The sequence below is a fragment of the Rhopalosiphum maidis genome, chromosome 2 (genome assembly GCF_003676215.2).
Source record: "Rhopalosiphum maidis isolate BTI-1 chromosome 2, ASM367621v3, whole genome shotgun sequence".
Classification (NCBI taxonomy): domain Eukaryota; kingdom Metazoa; phylum Arthropoda; class Insecta; order Hemiptera; family Aphididae; genus Rhopalosiphum; species Rhopalosiphum maidis.
This window is the reverse complement of record NC_040878.1, coordinates 54,245,756-54,270,655: the sequence shown is the minus strand read 5'-3', so window position 1 is coordinate 54,270,655 and position 24,900 is coordinate 54,245,756. Positions and strand designations below refer to the sequence as shown.

Sequence of the window (24,900 nt, the reverse complement as noted above, 5' to 3'; positions counted from 1 at the left end):
TATATAACTGATTAAATATAATACGCTTGTACATTATTTACATTAATTGTACCAGTTTCATTGAAGAGTTTTTAATTTACCACAATACTAATTTCAAATTGAAAATAATAAACTCCAAGGCTACATTAGCGTCAAAAGTAATTTTTAATACGGTGTCATTAAAAAAAAAAGCATGTTACAGAATTGGGTGGGCCAGGGCGTGTGTTTTTATTTTTAAAACCAATGATAATTATAATCGAAAAACATTCAAAGTAGAGCTCGGTTTTACCATTAAAAATGTTCGTCTTTGTTAAGATCGAATGCTTAATTATATTCCTTTTCTTCGCCTTTATATTTTATTGTTAATGGATTGGGATATTATTCACTGTGAATTTTAAAATAATATGATTAATTTTCTAATTTAAAGTTTCTGATCTTTTTTTCTTGACAACATAATAAAAGTTAACCGAAATATTGTGTACAAAAACGACGTATCGTTATTCATCCTAAAATAAATTGCTTGTCCCTTTTGCAATAATGATATTAATACGTTTTGAACTAGATTAAAAATAAATATTTTGTTGTTAATATGTCAGAGAAGGTAAGAAACTCGTTTGGATTTTCTAAACAGAGTTGTTCCTGCCCCACATTATGGTATCTTGTTAAAGTATAAAATGTAATGATATAATATTGTATTTTTTTATTTTATTTTGTATGAAACATTTACATTTAATGTTTATATTGTTTAATTTGTTGATCATAATATTTGTAAAAGTGTATGGATCCATAAAATAAGTTTGTCTAGCAACGTAGCAGTATATAAAGACGATGAATGGAAACCTGCCAATATCATCGGTAGACAATTATTGTTTTCTTCTCAATTCACAATTCGCATATAATATTAAACAATTACGTAGTTTTACGTAACTATTATTAATACGGTCACGTTTAATTATAAAAACTGTGTTTAGCAGACGATTTTTCTTTTTCTTTATTTTGTTTTATGTCATCGATTCGTTTGTTGAATGATTCAAAATGTAGTCCAGAGTTTTTTACTTTAAACAATTATCACCCCCCCCCCCCCCCCAAAAAAAATTGCAATTAAGTCTGAAATGCAAGGGATTACATTACACTTATCTTACACCAATTTTAAAATTGAATATGTCTCATTTTCTCATTATTATACATATAATCTATAAGTTGTAAGTAAGACACTGTTTGGACACATGCTATTATTTTAAGTGTTCAATAGCATTATAATTTTTTTTGTAAATATTTAGTGCCTATATATATTTAAATGAATTTATTAATAAAAGTAATTAATTGTTTTATACGTGCACTTGAAATAAGACGTAGATATATTAAAAAATAAAAACTACAATATAACTTAAATTTGGTATAACCAAGTTTTATTTAAGGAAGAAACTTAAAAATAATTAGTTAATGCTCATTATCATTTTTATTTATTGGTAAATAATTTATATTATTTTTTATGTTTACTATAATTAATATAAATAAAAAAATATAAGACTTTTAAATGAGGTAGGTATACCTACTTGTTAAAATTAATTCTATAATTTTATCATTGTTTTAAGTTGCATGTATTTGTTTGTGAATTTTTAACTTCTTGATTTGTTCAATAGTCATGACATGAGTGTATTATGTATTGTTGTGATATTTGTAAATATGTTTTGCCAATGTCACATTACCAATTCTTGTCAAGTTTCCATTTTATATTATTATTTATATATCAATATCATTTTAATCATCATCAGTGATGAACCACAGTCGATGATCTAAATTTATGTCAATGTTATTTTTATAATATAAATATATATATTTTTTTGATCTACCTTTTCCTAGTATTTAAAATTAATTATTACTATATCAACTTCTCTAAGTAATGTGTATTTTGTAATACATTTTTTAAATTGGTTATTATTTAATAGATAGTATAAATTAGTGAATGCTATCTATTAATTTTAACTCTTAATTCCTCTTGTTAAGAAAATATGAACATTTTTTACTCAGTAAAATATTTTTGTAATAGTATTTTAAATTAGTACCTATCTATGATATAATACATGATAATATAATAAGTTTCAACATGCTTGGAAGAATACAATTTTCTTAAATATAGTTTGTTAACATAACGAGTAAATATTAACTTGTGTAATGTAATAGTATACACTATACTTTAAATCATTATATTACCATTGGTAAGATTACCTGTTATACTTATTTCAATATTTTGTTTAACGCATGAGAGTATTTTTGTAAGTATTTACTAAGTGTGTATTACATTTGTAAACATTATACTTATAACGAATATGAAATAACAGATTCACTATTAAAGATGACATACATAGTAAACTAATTTAAAAACTATTTGTTTTTATACACACGACCTTTATTTAATTATATTGATTCGATCTAATAAATAAATAAATATACAGGTTAATTATATTTTTGCACTGCCTAGGGTCATACAAATTAAACTAATTTACATTGAAAAGTCTTGTACGGAAAAAAATATAAACATAATTATGATATACGTCATGACACATGTCAGGTTAATCGAGGTTAATACAAGTATTTGATATTTACACTAAAACACATTATTTTATTTTTTGAAGTCAGTATAATCAAAAATACGATGATCTGTTGATTTCACAGAATATTTTCTAGCGTAAATAACTATGAACCATCATTTATTAAATGTATGCAACTTGCAGTCTTATGAATTTGCCTAAAGCAAATAATACAAGAATAATGATATAATTCTGGATTATAACGATAATATAATTGTATAAATTATATTCATTTTTTTATTTATTTTAAATACACATAAATAATACAAATTATTGAATATGCATTGATTTTATTGATAAATATGAGTTTATTAAAATAATACGTTTGTGAATAATAAAATAAATTGTATTTAATTTTTTACACATTATTTTCTAAAAAATACAAATTTCAAAGTTATTTATTATTATCATTTATTAAAAAATATACAGCATCGGTTATAGATTAGAATACAAATTTAACATTTCGTTATATTATTATCATACATATATTTTAAATATTTAAGTATATAATTATCAAAGCGTATTTGATGAATCTACTTAAAACGTATAGTAGTAATAATTGTTTATAAGTTTTTGGAAAGTTGAGTATAATTTATAATTATTGATTATTCGACTATACTAAGTCTATGTTATGAGTATAAAAAATTTGTTAATTTAAAATTAATTAACAGAAACACAGATGAATATAAAAATATAGAAACTAAAAACTTTTAAGGACTTATTTACTTTAATCTATTTGTTAGTTTTTGAAAATTTTTTATAGTAAAAAACTTGAAATGTGAATTAAAACTAAAATTATAATTTATTTCTTTTATATAATCAAATAGTTCATGTTATTGTTATTTGTTATTATAATTTCCTTTTGCGGATTTTAATATTAAATAAGTAAATATTTAAAAAAAAACATAAAACATTTTAAGCACTTATCTACTAACAATATGTAATAATATATAAAACTAAAATCAAAATAATATATAGTTTAAAAACCGATAGATTCATAGTGTCCTTATTTAGTACCTATCTGAAATAATAGACTTGTAGTTTTAATCCATTTTTATACTAAAATAGTAATAAAAAGTTAATATTGACTTTTTGATATTACTTTAAATTGCTTATATTTTGTTAACAAAGTCAAGTATTACCTAATTAGAAATAACGCCTATAATGTTATTTAAATTGCTAAGTATTAACCAATATATGGTGGACAGACTTTTTTTTAGCGTGTAATAAAAAAAATGGATTTTAATTTTAATTTTAAATTTTTTTATAAGTGTAAAATATTAATAAAAATACAAAACTATAAAGTACTTTTGTGGTCGCACAAATGATTGTACAATTTTAACGAATATTATGATTTATGACAAAAAGAAATATGTGTTAAAAAGAGTTATAAACTTAAAACAATAAAATATATTTCACCTTTTACAGGTACAATTCTTATTAGATACAATAAAAAATATCCTCTTTTGTTCATAATATAACAATAAAAATCATGAATACTAATATTTTTGACTATAAGTAGTTGAATTATATTAATGGTATATATAACTTATTTATAATGCAATTTTATTGTTATGTATAGTGTATACTTGATCAAATTTATAATCATACCGGATGAAATACACAATAATTCTTTTATCAAACAGTACTCATACAATTTAAAATTTTTGAAAATATTTTGTCATATGATTTTCAATTAAAATGAAACAACATTCTTTTTAAGTTTTAAATTAAAGGTATGGGGATAGATACTCCATAAAATGTTGGTCTACTACTCTGCTCGCATAAGCTTTAAATATTTATAAAGTTTACTCATAAAATACTCGTTTGAGGTTCAGAAATTTTTATATCGAAATACTGAAAAAATATTCTGATACAGAATATGAAATTAAAAATGTTCATTGTCAATAAAAATTGAAAAATTCTAATGAAAAAAAAAAATATTAAAAAAATATATATTTTATTTTTATTGGAAATAACGTAAACAAAAATATTTTCAAAAACGTTAATAGTTTTAAGATAATAAGTATTAAAAGAATCACCCAGTATACTAGTTAATAAAGCGTAGTACAATTATAGTAGTAAATATATTAAAATAGTTTTAGAACTTGTTAACCTAACTTTTAACAATGTAATTACCTACCATTACTCAATAAATAAAATATATATATACAATTTAATAATTCATAGCATAGAACTACGTTTAAATTTTAACTAGATAAATATTCAAGAAACTTACAGAAATTAAAATAATTTAAAATTTAAATTAATTTTTCCTTAATTAATATAAAATATAACAATAATTATAATTGTCATTTGAACATTTTAGACCGCAATAAAATAATATCTTTAAATAAAACGAATGATGAATTATGCGACCTAAATTTAACAAATTTGTAATTAATAATCATATATTTTTTAAAGTGTAAAAAATATTTGTATTTTATACATTTTTGAAAAGTAATAATGATTAAAAATTATTATTAAATATATATTAAATATTATAATATGATGTATCTCTTAAAATAATAGTAAGTTCATAATATTATAACGTTGTACTTTTGAATAGCGTGTAATTAATTGTTTTAAATTATATTTGAGTACAGTATCAATGAATATCGACAAATAAATTTAATAAAAGTGTAATATAAACATACAATTAATTGAGTATTTATAAAATATATAACATTTTAATAACTTACATGGATAGTTTTAATTTTTATGATTTTGATGTTTGTATCAGAAAAACATAAAAAAAAATTGTTCTTAGTACTTTTTTTTATTAAGGAAGTTGGATTTTAAAAATATATATTATTTATGTTTAAATTTAAAAAGCGTGTAAGGTCAAATTTATCCGTACAAAAAGAGTTCACATAGAAACTTATTTTTCTGTTTTTTTCTTTATATATATATATATAATATATTCTTACTTTCTTACAAGGCTAAATTTTCTTTTTCTTTTTAAATAAATACGTAATATTGAAAATATAATATTATACATTAATTATAATAAAAATAAATCTCACTCTGTTTAATTGATAATCTACAATAATTTTACATTCTCAATAATACTTAAATAATTATATAGTTAATGTGTATTAAACTTAGACATGATAATTAATACACAAAATTAATTTAAGAAGTTTATTTTTATAATTCCATACAGTAAGTACAAATATACGATTGAAAATTAGTAAAATCTTATATCACAATACCATAACAATAAAAACGAGGTCGTTAATATAAATAACAAAAATATAAGATAATATGGCATAAGTACTAAGTGATAATAAAGTATGCATATTTTTATTATTTAATGATTAGTAGGAAAATATTCATATATAGGTACAACTATTAAAGTTACTTGAACGTTAATTTTTCTGCATTTTTATTTAGACTTATTGTTAATGCTGTATGTCCTGTAATGTGTTATTATTTATTAACCAAATGTAAATATTTACATGGAAAAAACACAATACATACATAATAATATAATATCTATATATTTATTCCTTTTTTAATTTTTCATATATTTAATAGTACTTACATACAATATTCATATCAACATTTTAAAATATAAATTGTCTCTAGTATTAATATATCATGACTAAATTTTAAATTTATTTATAGTTTTATAACTACTTGGTTCAATATTTACTATATTATATATCTTTTTTTATTGCTCTAATTTTATTTTTATTTAAAATATTTAAGGATATTTAAATAATATTATAAACATATTGTCATATAAAAAATGTAAGTTTCTAAACATAGTATTAGCTTAAATGATTCCAAAATGATAAGAAGTGCACACAAAAAGTATACAATATTAAATTATTAGAATTTTTAGAATTTATAATCATTTTATACACCTTAGGTCAACAATAAACTTATTATTATTATTATTATTATTATTATTATTGTAATTACACATTTGAAAGTTATGTTTTATTATACAGTAGAAAAACAATAAAAAAAATTAATATTATTAATGTTAAATTTTCAGATTTTTGAAAACTATCGATAATTTTCCTATTTTTACAAATGTAAACATAAATTTATTCAATTGACTATACATACCCTATTATTAACTTTAACTGCTAAAAAACTGTCGAAAAAATTTTTAATCAAAATATTTAAAAATAAAAATTGAAATTACGAAATCTGACATTTACCTTGAATAACAGCCGATGCGCAATGTCTGGAACGATTATTTGCATCGTTTCCTGAGTCTCGCAAAACATATATTATTTTATTTGCCTATTATTTGTTTTTTTAGCAAAAAATTAAAAAAAAAGGAAACAATGGTTTATTTGTTGGTGAAAAAGACGGCTCAAGGCTAAAAGTAGATACACGCTATGTGGACAAATTATGTTCGGACTGCTAATGATTTTAATTGTTAATTATATCGACATTTATTACTGACTAATTTTACATGTATTTGGTATGACTGTATGAGTGTTAACACTATTTAGGCTCAAAAACTGAACTACAGTTATTTTTATTACGAGTTTCTAAAGTTGTTTATATTAAAATGTTCACTATTATAGTTACATTTTTAATAATTTTTTAATCAATACTTGATATTATACAAATTTTAACTTTGAAGCTTTGGAAATAAACATACTATATTATGTATTATAATATTTGTACCTATAACATTTAATTTATAAATTTAAATAATAAAATAATAATAATAATACAATAGGTAACAAATTAATTTTATAAAATATAAAAGATATGATATAAGATTTTAATTTGGGAATCCAAATGAGGAAGTTCCTTTAGAATTGTATTATATTTTATTTAGAACACCCAACATTTTTAGGATATTATTTTCGAAAAACCATTAAATCGTTCATATTAAAATATGTATTAAGAATTATGATAAAATTACCTATAAGTCTTTATAGTTATTTTAATTGAAGCAAATACGTGTATATTAGATCAAAAACTTTAAATTTAGACAGAAATATTTAAACTTTTCAGAATTATCTTATAAAATATTCAGTAATATGTATTTTATTTTTTTTGTTAATGACTTCGACTCTTCTAACAATAAATAATGTTTATTATTATCTTGTTTGTATATACATTTCATTAACATCTGAGCAATGATTTAAAAAAAATGAAAAAGACAATTTTAAATATATACCTAAGCAACATAATAATTAACAACTAATTAAATGTTTTACATTGTCGTTGTATTGTAATTATACATAGACATCAGGGTCGTATATGGGATGTAATAGTTTTCAAAACGAAAGAGTTAGTGATAATATAATTAAAAAAAAATTCTTAATTTTAACTTTTAAATGCAGTGTACAGTGTACACGTTATTTAAGTAAATCAATTCATAAGATCATTAAGATCTATACACACGTAAAAAATATAATTATTTTAGACATTAACTAATTATTTTATCTATATTTGAATTTACTATAATAAACAATATAATTTGTTTGATGAGTTAATAAAAACACTCATACAAAACACAAATTCATATATAGTTTTTTTTGTATTACATATAATATATAATATAAAAAAAAATAATAATACAATTTTTAGATTGTCCTGGTTGATTCCTAACTTTAATAATCCTTTAACTTTAACAGCTATTCTGATTTAAACTAGTTGAATTTCGAATCATACTTTAAGTATATCTATATTTATAATAAAAATTTAGACAGTTCTAAATCTATGTCATTTACTTTATTGTAGTTAACATAAATGAGAAAGAAAATGCTGTTTTTATTTGAACCATTATAGTCAAAATATGTAACACCTATAAAGGAGAGGGGGGCTTAATAATTATAATTAATTTTTTCTACAATTAATATATTTTTAGTTGCCATTTCATATGCAGCCCTTATTGGTAGAACATTTTTTCGCAAAATTAATTTGATTTAATAGTAAGTCTGACTAATTTTGCAAAAAAATGCTTTATTAATAAAAATGATATCCAAGACATTTGGATAATAACAAATTATAATTTTACGCACCTAGGCTTAATATAATCTATCCTCTAATAATTTAAATGTATGTTTAATATAATATATGTTATAGGTATCAACAACTGTAAATATTTTGTTATTAAAAAGCCAATTGGTATTTAATAGATATTCATTTTATAATAGGTATACATATAAGATATTTACATTACACTAATTTCATGCCATTTTTTAATTATTGAATTAAAATTAAGACCTAAGTCATTTAAAATACTCATTTTTTACTAATTAAACACTCGCTGTAACAGTTTCGTAATTTCATACTTTTAGATAAGTAGGTACCAATACGAGTAAATATATACCTAAATGGCTAAGTGTTAAAAAAAATTAATGCTAAAACAATTGCAATTTAAAACACTATTTACACTTCAATATTTCATGTAAAACATATGCATACATTGTAACCAGTAACCACTGTGCTAAAGCATATTATTAAGTACACATCTAAGCAAATATTGGTCCATCGACGCATTCAACACTTGAGAAATAGGTCAAATTCTACATTTATTTATCCCAAATGACATCGACTAAATTATTCCACACACATTTTTTACACTCTTGACGGACTTGACATTTCACAAATAATAATAATAATAGGTACCTATAGTAATAAAATAGAAAAACATCTTTTTGTAAACAAAGGCGGTTGGTGGATAAAAAAAAAAAAAATGCTAATTGCGGCTATCACTTTAACCTAACCGTTCGTATATTTTAATGCATACAACGAAGCTTTACAAGAAATGTGTTGTAAAACAGAAAATGAGCTGACCGCCTACAGCTACGGTAGTTACTTGGATATACTACGTCTTAAAAAAAAATTGTAATGCAGGCTGTTTATATACGGCGGCGGCGGTGGGTTGGGGACCGGGAATCGCGTGGCGAAAAAAAGCAATACATGTACAGTTAGCCGGCGGCACGGGGTCCGGTCGCTTTCTGCGAACCAGCCCGAAGCAGCGCTCCCCCACGCCCCGGATGCCGTCGCCGCGGCCACCGGTTTGATTCGCGCGCTCTGCAAGAAAGCATAAAATGCATTTCGCACACACGCGTTGTCCGTGTTCATCGGCGGCGGCGGCACCCGATCTACATTGGCCAGCACCACACGGTCAGACGTTCTGACCGCCACGGCCAACCCCGCTCGTCGAGCGTGGCCGGCCCGACGACGGCTTGTCGTGACGGTGGGAAGGAGGCTTTGACGTCACAACGAGTCATGCGGGCATGCGACCCGCGGGGCGTTACGTTCGCTGCGCAATTTATATCGCGTGATAACGATGACGGCGATGATGTACGACTAGTACATTAATATTGTTATTACAATAATAATAGTATCATAATAATATTATTTTGGGCACGACGATGACTTGGTGATATTCGCAGAAACATCAGTGGCGCGGCGGCGGAGACGCACCGGTGGGTGCTCCGGCATCACCGGCAGTGTCCGCGCGCACAGGGGCTCGCCATTTATACCGCCGCGCTCCGCCGTCGCCTCCATGCGAAAATCGTTCGTCGACAGCGAGCTCGAACAATGTCTCTGGGTGTGTGTGTGTGTGTGTGTTTGCACGCGCGCCCTTGAACTCTCGGACGCGACGGGTACGGCCGCAATATCGCGCGTTCAACGCATCATTGTCCCATATAGGTGTAAAAAAAATATAAACATATACCTACCTATTATTACATCCGACCGTATGTAATAATACCATTTTTTATTATTATTATCATATATTTATTACGTATTTTATATTTTGTACCTACACCTAACGGAGTCGTATACTTTTGTAATATTCTTTCGTCGATTAATCGCCGTATTAAAGATTTCATTGTAGTGTATCGATGGCTCGCGAACGGCCGCGTCTTATATAATAATATCATTAGAATTAATATATATATTAGTATTATATTATTGTTGACCGTTCGTCAGTGAAGTAAATAATATAATAATAATAATATGTATGTCATGTGCATATGGGATCACGATGACGTCCCGAGTGTGTTCAAGAAATTCGGCAACATATTATTAAGTTTGACTTGAAAATAGACGGACAAAAAGGCCACGAAAGATCTGATAGCGCGTCGCTATTTAAGTTATAATTTAGATCGAAAAAATAATTAATAATTAATATGTAGATTCAAAAACAAAAAAATTTCAATAGATATTGTTTTTTGTAACACGAAATGATCTAAACATTAAATACACTTTTGTTATTGTTTATTTCGTTCTTGTCAATTTTTTTTTAAATAGATATTTCATCATGAACTTACCATTGAAAGTAATTAAAATACCCGCAGGACACTGTGAACATTTCCTTCGAATACTTAAATCACAGTTTTGTGCGGGATTCTGCGTCCTTGTAACAATTTTTAGGCGATGGCGAATAAAATAAAATATAGGTAGGTATATAAATGTGTAGGCAATATGATATTTATAATTAATTTATAAGTAGAAATTCATAATAGCGTCGTAGGAAACATGACGTGAATGGCAACATATAATATAATACATATATTTTAATATAATATATAGACCTGGACAATTGATGTACGTTTAGTGGTGCAGTGCATTGCGACAATATTCCGGCGGCGAATTTCGAATTCTGCAATAACCACTAAGCGTGTTTTCGAGTAGCCATCTGCTGAGTAGCTATATACCTAATAAAATATAACTCGTCGCTGATAATATAATGATATATATATAATAGTAGTGTGATATGACTTTCGCGAACAAAATGTACCATGCGGTAACCTCTGGCAACCGTACCACATATATATATACGCCATACGATATTCACGAATGGGTAATCGTGATAATTTCCACAGATCAGTCTCAATAAAATGGTCGTAATAAAGCTATTCGTCTTCATATTAGTCGTTCGTCGTAAGGTCCGATTTTCTATATCAAACTGTATTCGCGTCATGGCCATATGGGCTCGAGCATATAATTATTATATACTTGCGTTTTGCAGTGCAGTGCGACAATATCCTGGTTTATATAAAATAACGGGGATCTACTTTTCCGCCAAAATCAACATTTCCGTTTATTGTCAGTATGGTAATATATATATTTCCATTTTTCGCCTTCGCCTTCGCAAATTTCAGTGTTTAGATTTTGATAATCCCTTATTATGAGTTATTGGAAATTGTAATGATTTTCAAAATAACTTTAAATTAAAAAAAAAAAAATTGGTTAATCGATTATTAATATATTTTTAAAATAATACTCTCAAGTAAAAAAGTCAATATTATGTCTGTAAGTTATGTAAAATCGAATCAAAAATTAAAACTCTGGATTTTAAAAAATTATTTAAAATTATACTTTATTATAAACAGTTATTTTAATATTTTTTATAATTCGCTACGTATTTGTTAAACGTACCTACGTATATCATAGTAATATTTATCTATTTTTAAATTGCTTAATTAAACACTTTTGTTTTATGGACCTATGTATAAAATAACTCATGATGGGTATATGCTGTGTATGTAAGTTCTGAAGATGCAAGTTCTCAAAGTTTTGTAGGATAGAACATGTATTTATGATGTATTACTTATTTTTTCTATGTTTGGCTGAAATATTTATCATGATTATGCTGTAGCGTGTTTGTATTAATATAAATTGTATTATTTTAATTTGTGTAAATTTTTGCTAAGTAGCTTTTAGTTACTACAACATATATACGTACTTTATTACACGAACCAATACAAAATTTAAAATTATTTTAAATGATTGTTTTCATACCATGATTACTTTTAACAATTATATTTTCTATTGTGCAGAATTAATCTATTTCTCACATACTAAAATGGAATAGGTATCGTATAAAATCGATAAAAGATGAAATCATAACAACACTTTATCTTAATAGACAATAATTATCAGTTTTCGTCGAATATATTACAAACGTATAATCATTCCTCTCTTTTATTAATAAAAAAAGGCATAATTTTAAACATATTATTTATGTGATGGTCTATATCATTCAATTATTTTAATAAGGGATCACTAAAATCTAAAAATTGAAATTTGTGGTGGCAGAAAACGAAAATATACATTACATGGCGATATACGGAAAGGTCAATTTTGGCGGAAAATGGTAACGTCCAAAAATAACCTTATGTAGGTTTCGGGGTAAAAGCAAAATTCCACAAAATTTTGATTTAACCGTCATCTTCAATATACAAAACTACATTTGAAATAAAAGAATCACCTAATAAAATAGTTTTATATATTTTGTTTATTTTTATTTGAGAAATATCAAAACATTTAATTTAATATTAAGAAATAATACAGAATATGTAATAGTTGATACATATTCCTTATAAACAATGCTTGTGATAAGAGAAGTCTAATACACATTTTACAAGTTGACTTGTTTAATTAATACTAGGTATATTATTATCTTTTAATTTTGCTTGTTTAATCTAATTTGCAATAAGTTTTAAATTATAAATAAATATAATATTAATTAAACGATAAATGAATAGGTAAGTATAGTATAAAATACGATGGTAATGGCATAATGACCAAATTTTGGAGTTGGTGGCGTAAAATTAAGCATTAATACTCAAGTTTGGCACCAAAATATCATCTTTGTAGGTACATAGATGAATACATTATGACCGGAGTCTTCACGCAGAGCCTATAATTATATAATATATTGTGTAATATAGTCAAATAATGAATGTTTTGAATTAATTTAACTAATTTTTTGCAGCATCTGATATTCTAATATTGAAAAATCATATGAACAATTCTAAATAATATTGTATTATTTTTATACTATTATTATACGATTATTGTAAATTATAATATAATATAACCATTTATGTTTAAAAATAAATCTAAACAATTATTTAACAAATTTTAAAAGCCATTATATATAATGTATTTAAATAATTTAGTATTATCCATCATTTAAAGAATGCTTTTTTGTCCTTGCCTGTCTGCAAGTTTGTCGGTCGTTAATCTAATAGTTTACCGGTGTGCCCGCGAATAAGCCCGCTACTACCTATATATAAACAGTCACCGTAGTTGGCGGAAAAAACTTTTCTCTGTATAATATAATATAATTATTTAGGTATAGTAAGTAGTTTAATGCACGCGGCCAAAGATTGTCACTACGTCCTATATATGTATACCAGGCGTAATGAGGACAAAACTGGAGACTGGCGCATGAATTATAATACATAGCTTTTGGGAATTGGAGAGGTGTCGTGGGGGGTCGTTTCTCCGTTTTAAAGCCTTTAACCTTTTGGATTTTGACAGGTGTATAGATATATAATACACGATATTATACATATATAAATATATATATATATATATATATTGTGGGTATGTGTGTGTGCGCGTCTACAATGTACGCTCTTTACTCTTTTTACTTTTTTTTTTTTTACATTAGACGCTTATCGACCGTGTGGTTTGTAAAAGGCTAACGACGGGCGTCATTGTGGGCGTATCGTGAAAGCACTTTTACCCGATAATACACGGTAACCCACTTTGCGAAAAATGTTTACCTTTATACATTACATCCGCCAAATTATTTCACGCGCGCGGGTGGTGTCGAGAAAAGAGTTTTTGAATCGAACGTCGTACGATGTTATCGCGGTGGTTACAAAACATGTGACTTTCGGCCGCCGCCGTCACGTACTTTTCTCAATAATTAATGTGCGATGATTTAATAAATAATAATATTATGAAATATAATATATGTTACATACGATTATCGTGTCGGTGACAATGATATCATAACATACCTACATGCACTGCCACCATTTTAAAATATTATTACTTGTATTTGTATATAATATTTATATAATATGATGTGTATTATAAGTAACGACAAGCGTTGATCTTACGCGTCATTCGCACTTTTTGTTAAAAAAAAACAAAACTGTACGTGTACCTTTGATCTTTAAATTGTTTGTGCTGTATCGTATTTTATTTATTTTTACATGTTCGTTATCTGCAGTTATCATTTAAAATCTTTCCGTGACTTGTATACGTAATAATTTTAGTAACAACATAATATTTTTGCTAAAATCTTTTTAATCAATTATTATACACTATTATTTATGGAACTCCTATTGTTTAAAAATAAAATTTATTTTGTGGTTCTGTGAGTATATAGTTGTCATTAATATTTTATACGATAATTAGGTAATTTAAAATAAGAATGGATGTCCCAAACTCTCAACTTTATTTTAATTTCGACATATTTTACTACTCTACTGAATTTGATACCTAACTATAAAAAAATTAATTTAGAAAATACTCTGATATAGGTGTAAAAAAACATTGTGTATTTGTATTACATCAAAATATATACATATTATATGCCTATATAAGCCTTTATACTCGTTAATCTTATTTAACTAAAATTATTTTTGTAATTAATTCATTAAAATCGTTTGGTTTCAAAATAAAATAATTTTATATGATACGTCATTAATCATTACATTTATAATTTATCATAAATAAAATGATCACAGGAAATCATAGTTACAAGTTAATTGATGGAAAAAATATAAATTCTTTGACGTCATATCATCATCGTTACGAAACAATATATAAAGACAGAATAATTTAAAATTGTACAACGGTTTATGTATAAATAGGAAGTATTTTATAATAATTATTTTTTTGTTTTTGTCAATAATCTATACAAATAAATCTACATTTTAAGTAATATCGGATTATGACATCTGGTCCGTGTATAATAGATTCATCGAAATGCCTAAATGTATAATATACATAATGTAACATTACAATATTATTGTGAATGTTCTTTTTAATCATTTTTGTAGTACCTATACTAATATGAAAGCATGACAATTTTTAGTCACAATATCTGTGTTTGACTGCAGTTATGTGTTAACGTAACATATTAGTGTTTATAGTAACACTCCAAATAAGAGCCTATAAGACTATACATAGACTAACAATAAAATAATAAAAATATCATACATTTTATTATTAAAGTACCAACAAGCGTATTGTCAAAATTTGTTCATTGTCTAAATAGATTGAAAATTTAAATTTAAAAAATATTGTCCTGTCTGAATAATGATGTTTAGTCAATCATAGTTGTTGGTCTAGCTCCACACTTGTCTCCATAATACAGGATAGCGTTGCATAATAATTTTTATATGAACGTAACGGTTATACAGTCGATAAAAACGATTTTAGGTAAAAATCTGAAACCTAATTTTAGAAATATACATAGATCTATCATCTATGAATTATTCAACTGTTATTATTAAGCTATAAAATCCATTCAAAATGTTTAAAAAAATCTGAAAATTTTAACATATTTGCCAAAATTCTATAATAACGTCTGTATATTAATAATTCGATTGACTGAATATCCCAACACAAGACTTTTATAGTTTTTTACCAACAAAAAAAATGTTTCTGAAATATATTAATAAATTATTATTGTAAAGCCAATAGCTCCCTTGTTCCTCTTTGAATCTAAAACAATACATTTACCTCAAATTTCGAAGGTTATCTCATTATACAGCGTACATATTTCAACAACAAAGTTACATGTAAATACCTAATGGGTCTTTTGGGGATATGTATATTATGTATATATTATACATTTATACATATTACATATTATGTATTTATGATTATAAACGTAATGCATTTTTTCCACTATAATAATATGAGGGTTACCTATATTTTTTTGTTCAGAATTTTGTAGTACATAACACCATAATCATGATTAAATGTTTAGTGTTTTAAATTGTATAGTTTTTATTGTAATAATATTGAACATTAGTTTATAAGCTTGGGTTATTGTAATTTTAAAACAGTTTCCACGAAATTTTTTCCGTAAACTCCACGAAAAATTATTGTTTTAAAATCTCTTTGGTCTTAATAAAATTATGTTTATAATACCATAGACTTTTTTTACATTTAAAATTGTTTAAACATTATATTATATCTAACTTGGTAAATATTAAATTTCAGTTATTTTATTTTAAGTATTGCAAGTACCTATATAACCATTATTAATTAAAACGTAATTGAATAGCTTATACTATTGTAAACATATTATGTTTTATTCTTATGAATAATAAACATCATTAAAAATAGCATATATTATATATATATACTATGGGATTAAATAAATATATAATAAATATCTTTTACAATTGACAAGGAAAAACAAATAAATATTATTTAATGCGCGTAGACAAGTCTTGTTTATAACCTTGTTGACTATTTAAATAGTAAATGTAAATTTAGGGTTTGCAGCTTAATAAAACCATGGGAGTGTGTTACGAGTAAATTACTCGCAAATATGTGTATATTGTGTATATCTATTAAATGATTAACGTACAATATACTTACCTTTATTATAATATAATAACATTATTATCACAGAAAACCATTCGTGATTATTTTATTACACAGAATATGGCCGTTTGAGAAACTACAACAAGTATTAAAAGCCTGCTCATGTAATTTTTTTAATTTTACATATATAATTTTACTTTTTTGTTTAATACCTATAATAAATTAATTTTACCTGTTTGATAAAAACCTATTAATAAGTACAGATTTTCCCGTGCAATCAAAATAAATTTGAATTTTCATCGTAATTATTTATATTAAATTTCATTCAGCGTAAAAAAAAATAACAACTATTGTATAAATATAACAGTTATATCATTTTTGTATATGTAAGTATACGTTTATTATTATTATTATTTTAAACAATATTAAACTTGACTGTTATTTATAATTACTAATTCTTTTTAAAATTTAAAAATTGTATATAACTTTATAAATAATAATAAAATTTAAAGTTTAAACAATATATAAGTTATAATTATAAGTATTCATTTATATCATATCAGGGGTCAACAATTAATATTTTTTAAGGACCACATTAGGAATCTGAAAATTTTTCGTGGGCCATAAAAATTCTTAGTGAATAAAACTAATTTAAACTTATTACTATTTAACTTTTATTAAAAATATTATTCTCTAATATATAAATAATAAATCCTTGATGTTAAAATAGTGTAGGTTTTATGACACATAGATTCTGAATCGATGACTGAACAAAAAAAAAAAACACAGGAACTATAATAGACATACGATTTGTTCAAGTTTAAAGGTTTTCAAGAATAAATGTACAAATTCAATCAGTTTTTACTATTTTTATTATAACCAATATAGGAAGAAGGAACTTACCTATCTACATTCTACAATATTCGTACGGTTGCAACTATTTTTATATGAGCCAATGTGTTTACAAAATATAAATGTATTTTTTTTATATTTCTAGTGAAATTAAGTACGTGTTCTTATTTTCTGAGATTAATATAAAATCTGATATTACCAGAAACATAAATAATCTTGACAATAATTTACTGTATTGTATTGTATCTCGGATACATAATTCGTATAAGTCATACTTCTATTAATTGTATTATTACTATATACCTATTGAAAACAATTTTCATACGATTATATTATATATACATTTATATTTAGACGATAGGTGCGGATAAACGCAACAATTGTGGCAACGGTTTAATATCAACATCAAGTATACCTATGATACATTTCAACACAAAACAAATAGTTTTTTGTTTAGCAAATCTCTTATCTACTCGTATTATAGTTAGATATAACTTTTAAATTCGTTTAGTCGTATTATTCGACCACATAGTAAATAGCACGAAATAATCTGGATTTTATAAATTAAAAAATACGTATACTCGTAATGCTACACATACGAAGTAATTTTGACGTACCTACCTATATACCGCGAAATTGTGTACCTATTCGGAGGTATACACACAAACATAAACACACATACGCGCGCGCGCGAGTATATACAACATAAATCGAATGCAGAACAAAAGGCAACATGCGGAAACACGGTTTATAGGTACAACGTACTTAAACTATATATACATGCGTTTACAAATTACAATATAATTTAGGAGTAGATATACATATACGATATACCATACAGATTTTATATATTATGCGAATATGCGATTCGAATAATCCGCGCTCGTTGGCACACTGCTTGTACACTTGTTGATTGCCTACTATATCGTACTCAATCGTATGTAATATTATATACAAGTAGGTACGCGATTTCCATTATACTAGGCGACGGTTAGCAGAGTAGAGTGTACGGATATGACGTGTTAGAGACGTTAAAATATAGTTACTTTTTAAACGGTATTTTGGTTTAGTTACACATAAAGTCGTTACAAAATAAGAAAAGTAATGACGTTACTTTTTCGTTATTTCATACACAATTAGTTGTTTACAAAAACTAATGATATAAATAACGTGGTAAGTTTAATTGTAGTACACCTATATAGCTGGAATGTGGTAACTGGTAGTATTTAAAGTGATTATATACGTATCTATGTAACAATGTCACAATGACATAGCTGTCGAGGAGGCTGAAACGTTTATATGCTGCGCATTAATTAACAATTCAATACGAGCTATTTTCGAAAACATATTTTATTTGGAATATTGGCTACTATAAGTATATCTATCGAAATAACTATTTTTTATTTTCAAGGACAATTAATTTAAAATCAAAATAATGTGATGAGCATATTCCAATCTATATATTTGTATACCTAACATTAAAATTACAATACCTGCAATTATTTTATGAAATTACCTATACTGCGTTATTTAATACAATAATATTATTCGTTTTAAATAGGTATAGGTACTTTGTAACTGTAGTTATATATTGTACAAATAATTGCACGATCACGTTACTCAAAACGTAACGGATAACAAACGTTGCGCGTTACCAGTATCAGCGTAGTTACCACCCAACACTAATAAGTAGTGCGTGGTTCCACAGTATAGGTACTAACCTATGTACACTACTCGTGTACTTCAATACATCAGCCACATATTATTGGTATAATAGGTAACATATAATACATAGGTATAGTATGTTATGATATTAAAATAATGTGTACTGTGCCTACGTAGGGACTCGGACATTATACGTACAAGAACGAAAAACGCGTGTTGTGCAAAAAAAAAACAACACGGAAGTGGGAAAATCCTAATCGCGTACAAAACTTTCAGGTGGGGAACGTCAGATCACGGCCGTCGGAGGGGACCGTCCGTGCGTGCACCGTTCCGTCCTACACACGGACGCGAATACGCGATTATCTGTCCGACGACGGGGTTTCAGACAGTCGGATATCACGTGTTCGAATTACATAACGTTGCATATTATCGCGCTAGCCGCAGCACGTTATCGCGTAGGATTAATATTATAATATTATTATAATATTATCGTCGGACAGGGACTGCGCCGCGCGGTATTGCAGTTGTACGACGTACGACGAACCCGCGACGCAATGCACGACATGTAATGCATATATTAGAATACAGCGAAAATTGTGTCCACTCCTAAAGACGAATTTCTCTGCAGAATAAAAACGGGCACGTTTTAATCTCCCCTACGGTGTCCGTTATAGAGAGGTTTCACTGTATAAACGTCGCAATCGTTATCTCGCTGACCGTCACTTTGGACCGTGTGCTGACGTGCTGTAGTTATATAGACAGAAAACAACGAGTTATCACAATATTATAGCCGTATTGCATAGTATGATAGTCTAAGGTGGTGGCGTTGTAGAGAAGGGGGAAGGGGAGGAGTTTAGGAGCTTTAAGGTTAATAATCGCCGTCACCGCCGCATAGTCGCCGTCGTAACCGTTGTTCGAGTGCCTCCGTCAGGTGTCGCACGCGCGATAAATTCGAAGCCGGTATTATTGGTAAGATATATATATATATATATATACCGTCGCACGAACGCCGCCGCGCGCCGTGTCCGCGATAACCGAAAGATTAAAAAAAAAAAATTACAAGAACAGGACAAGTCGAAGAAGAAACCAAAAAGAAAACACGCCACACGCGCAATAATACTCATGCCTAATCCAATATTATAAATACAATAAAATATACACCAAATACATAATATTATTATGTGCCGTACACACCACCGCCGCCGCCGCCGCCGCCGCCGCCGCCTCCTCCGCCACCCGCTAATAATGTAACAACATAATCGTCGGCCGCCTCCGCCGCTGCCGCCGACGCCGTCGTCGCTACCGCGCCGCGAAGAAGAGCACACGCGTTACCGCCGTGGTCGAGGAGTGTTGTCTGTGGTCTCGCGCGCATATTACAATATTATTATTGTACACACGAGAGACGTAGTCGTACTCCTGAAACACTACAACAGCAACTACAGCACACGTCCCGCTAAATACGCGCGCGTTATCATCACAATAATAAATTACTATGTACATACCTGTCGTGCGCGCGTACAACAACAATTTTTTTTCTTTTTCGTTACGGTATTCCGCGGCGACGACGACGACATTTTGAGCGGGAGTCGCTCGGGACTGTACGTTTGAACACGTTATTGTTGTTGTTGTTATTGTTATTATTATTATTATAATTAATTGTTATACCATATATTCGGGTTACGGTTAATTTTTCCTTTCGGGTTTTCGTTTTTGTCGTCAACTCCGTTTCCGAATGCTAATGTTATACTGCGCGTTTGTCTCTCTATTCGCCGTGCGTGTGTGAATGCGCGAGTTCTCCAACGTCCATAAGCCAAACGATGCTGATTAGATATCAACCATCGTTCCATTCGCACGTCAAAAATCGATCTCATTTCAAACGGTAAGGATATATTATAAATACCGTTTACGTGATGTATACACGCACACGGCGTTTTGATATATTGTACGTTGCGTTATGCGTTTAGGCATTTGGGTATTATAGGCATACAATATACATCCTTGCCAACTGAAAAATATTGTATAACTACCCACTGCACGCACAATATATTATCATGTAGGTACAGTGGCGCGATGAAAAATGTTTTTCTCTGAGGCATTCGCCTAACACGGGTGAGGTGCGATACATTTTAAAAATATACAAAAAATAAATAATAAAATTTAACTATTGTTAAATTATATTTAGTTTTTTTGCTGTAAAAAAAATTATTAATAGGATATAGAAACCATATTTTTAGGTAGGTGGGAATCCTTGATTTGTTTGTCTTGTTTCAAGTTTAAAAATTGTTCAGCGCGCCATTGCCGTATATTAACGTATATATCTACTATATAGTCATGTAGGTTGTGTACGTATATATAAGACATTCAACTGTATATTGATAAAATAAGTACATTTATACATTGTACGAGAAAAATCGATACTGACAATCGGTATAATATGCCTTAGCCGTTTTTATGGAGATGTGTGCACGTAATTTTATTACGTCGAATTGTTTAACTTTACCGTCAAAGTTCAACCAGTTCCATTATTTATATTCTGGACACGGTTGACTTTTATGCTTTTTTTTATTAGTTGGGAATGACTATCGACGTATACCTATAGCACGTGCTTGGAAAAGATTATAGACACCCATTTTAACGCTGCACAGTTTTTCTTATATCAATATTTACATTTATCACGCATAGGCACTAATATTGTTTTACTTCTTGGTGCAGATTTGTATTTTATTTGTTGAGTTCAACTTTCATTATTGTTGAAATAATGGTTATTAAAGTTTTGATAAGAAGTTTCTCAAACAACGATTTGATATAATACGCAAAGGCACATGTTGGCAATAAATAAAACAAATACGATATTATTTATAGAACACATTATATTTTACTAATTTATTATGTGAAAAATAATACATTTTAATTATAAAATTCGTTCTATGATTTGATGTTGATTATAATGACTTGTTTTTTAAAATTAATTTGTCAACAACGTGCTAGTATAAAATATTATTAGGAAATATTAATTTCATAAATATTTTGTCTTAAGGGTTAAATGCTTAAAACTAACTTAACCTTTTGATAATGTTTAAAGCCTCTAGGTAACTAATAACTACAGTTAATATAATTATTGAAAAAAATAATACGAACAAAAATAAGATTACAAGTAGCTTGTCAGAATTTTCTATAATTGAAAATATGTTAGAAATATATTGCCTTACTATAGATATAGGCTTCTCTAGATAAAATCAGTTGGTTTTTCTAAGTCGCACTAAACAAGTACATGTATAATACACATATATTATTATGAAAGATATTTTTCTAATAAAAATTAAAATTAAGAACGTATTTGTGTTTACAAATTAAGTTTATGAAAAACAATTTTTATTGAAAGTATTGATTTAATATATTATGTTAGTAGCCTATGATTATTTTATTTAATGTTTATTTTGTGTCATTGAATATCATAGTCGTTTTAATAATAACTTTTTTGACTATCATTTTATATTTATTATTTTATTATGTTTTTCTATGAACAATTTAAAATATAGACATATATTATAATGCCTATTGTATTTAAAAAATACAACAATGTATAAGTTAGTGTATACTGTCTTTGTATAAATAAAAAAGCTCTTGAATTATTATTTTATTGATTGTTAACAAAAAGAATTAATTGGAATGTAATACTTAAAAATATGTTGAAGTTAAAAAAAATGTTACCGATACATTAATGTAAGGTACTACAAAATATCAATATTTTTGGTAATGTATTATCATGGGACACCCATTATCGAAATTGAATACGTGGTTCAGATAATTGTGGGTTATCTCTTAATCAGTAGTATCTATGCAATAATTAAATGCTTATGACTAAAACAAAATATAGAAATTGTAGGTTCTGTTAAATATTAAAATTAAGTAACAAATCCCATTTCAATATTTGATGTATCATAAATCTTCGAGTGTATTTTCTTCTCACGATGTTATACAATATACATACCTAGTATTTATTCGAGTATGTACATATTATTATCGTTTGTTGCACGCACGGTCAAGGCCAAGAGTAGGTCTGTTGTCGGTACTTTGAAGAAAATGTGGGCACATCGAAGCCATTGCAAACCTTATTCTAATTGGGTCACTAGTAATCGACTATTTTTGCAATTTATATCTGGTTTAGTCTCAAAAAATTCTACCATTCAAAATAGTTCATACATTTGTTTATACGTATAACGATTTTTAATTTATTGTACTATTTTCACACAATATTTAATATATAATGTGTATGTAATATAACTACATAAAATCATATTGTGATTTCAAATAATTTTATGGCGAATATTGAAATATGTAAATCTGTTTATGTAAATATTACGTATTTCATATTTTTTTAATATATTATTACATAGCTATGTATATTATTGGAAATAAAAATCTCCCCAAGAATATGAAAAAACACAGATCTTAAAAATTTATTAGATTTAAAATTTGTCTTTATAGTATTTATTTTTTATTTAATCTATTATAGATTTAATTTTTTTTTTTTTAATAAAAACCGATGTTTTGAATTAGTATATTAAATAAAATAAATATAGGTATTGCACGTACCTATTTTGTCATTTAAGTTGATATTTTTTTTCATAAAACAAATTGTTTTAATGCAACGACCTTGTTGTAACATATTAATATTTTGTACTAACGATATGATGCATTAATACATGCAGTAACTCGAAACGAAATAAGTAAACACAATTTTTTGATATATTTACACGAACTAATCACACAAAGTAAAAACTTAACAAAAAAGAATAGTTTATTTATATTTTAATCGGTATGCGAATTTCTGTTAAATCTTTTTCTTACTATATATATATATATATTATACATATATATAAATGTATATACTGATATATATAATTACAGTATAAAAATTATTTCATACTTATAGTTATCGAAATATATAAAGGCGATGGATATAACTCGTATACCTAATGCCATGTATGCAACATAATGAACATTTAAATAGTTTTTTTTCACATATTTTAATTTAACTACAAAATTATTGATGTATTACCATTCACCAAGGTCTATGGCAGGTACTTAAAATATTTTATGGATTTTTGGTTTCCATTAAATAGGTATTGATGTAACGGACTATTACTGAATAATGATGACTAATCATCATCGAAGATCGTGGCACGTAACGCCTACAACATCGCCGTTATCAATTACAAAATAAACTCTTGCTGTTATAGGAAACCCGAGTATCTAATGCATATTCAATTCCCCAGGTGAGCTCAGGGAGTTCGTCACGCACGATATGTGCCTCGTTCAATGGTATTAGTGCTATCCGATGATGTAAAATTATATATGTAGCCATGTTGGTACGTCATTAACGTCCGATGATGGGAATGATAAAGAAAAAAAGTGAACTTGGACAAAGAACGATAGACCGGAACTACGACCTTGAACTTGGCATTTATATGAATAATAAGTTATAAGTGTTGATAATTTGTAT

At 26.8% G+C, this 24,900-nt stretch overlaps 1 protein-coding gene across 3 annotated transcripts in view; it reads left to right on the top strand.

The window, feature by feature from the left end:
- Positions 1-24,900, top strand: part of LOC113554639 — a 120,550-nt gene that overhangs the window by 14,089 nt on the left and 81,561 nt on the right. The window contains exon 1 of one of the 3 annotated variants that reach the window (XM_026958567.1): positions 20,711-21,273. The exons of the other annotated variants lie outside the window; for them this stretch is intronic. The gene's annotated coding sequence lies outside the window, so the exon portion shown is untranslated. Of the gene's footprint in view, positions 1-20,710; positions 21,274-24,900 lie in introns of those variants that run through there. 3 annotated transcript variants of the gene reach the window in all.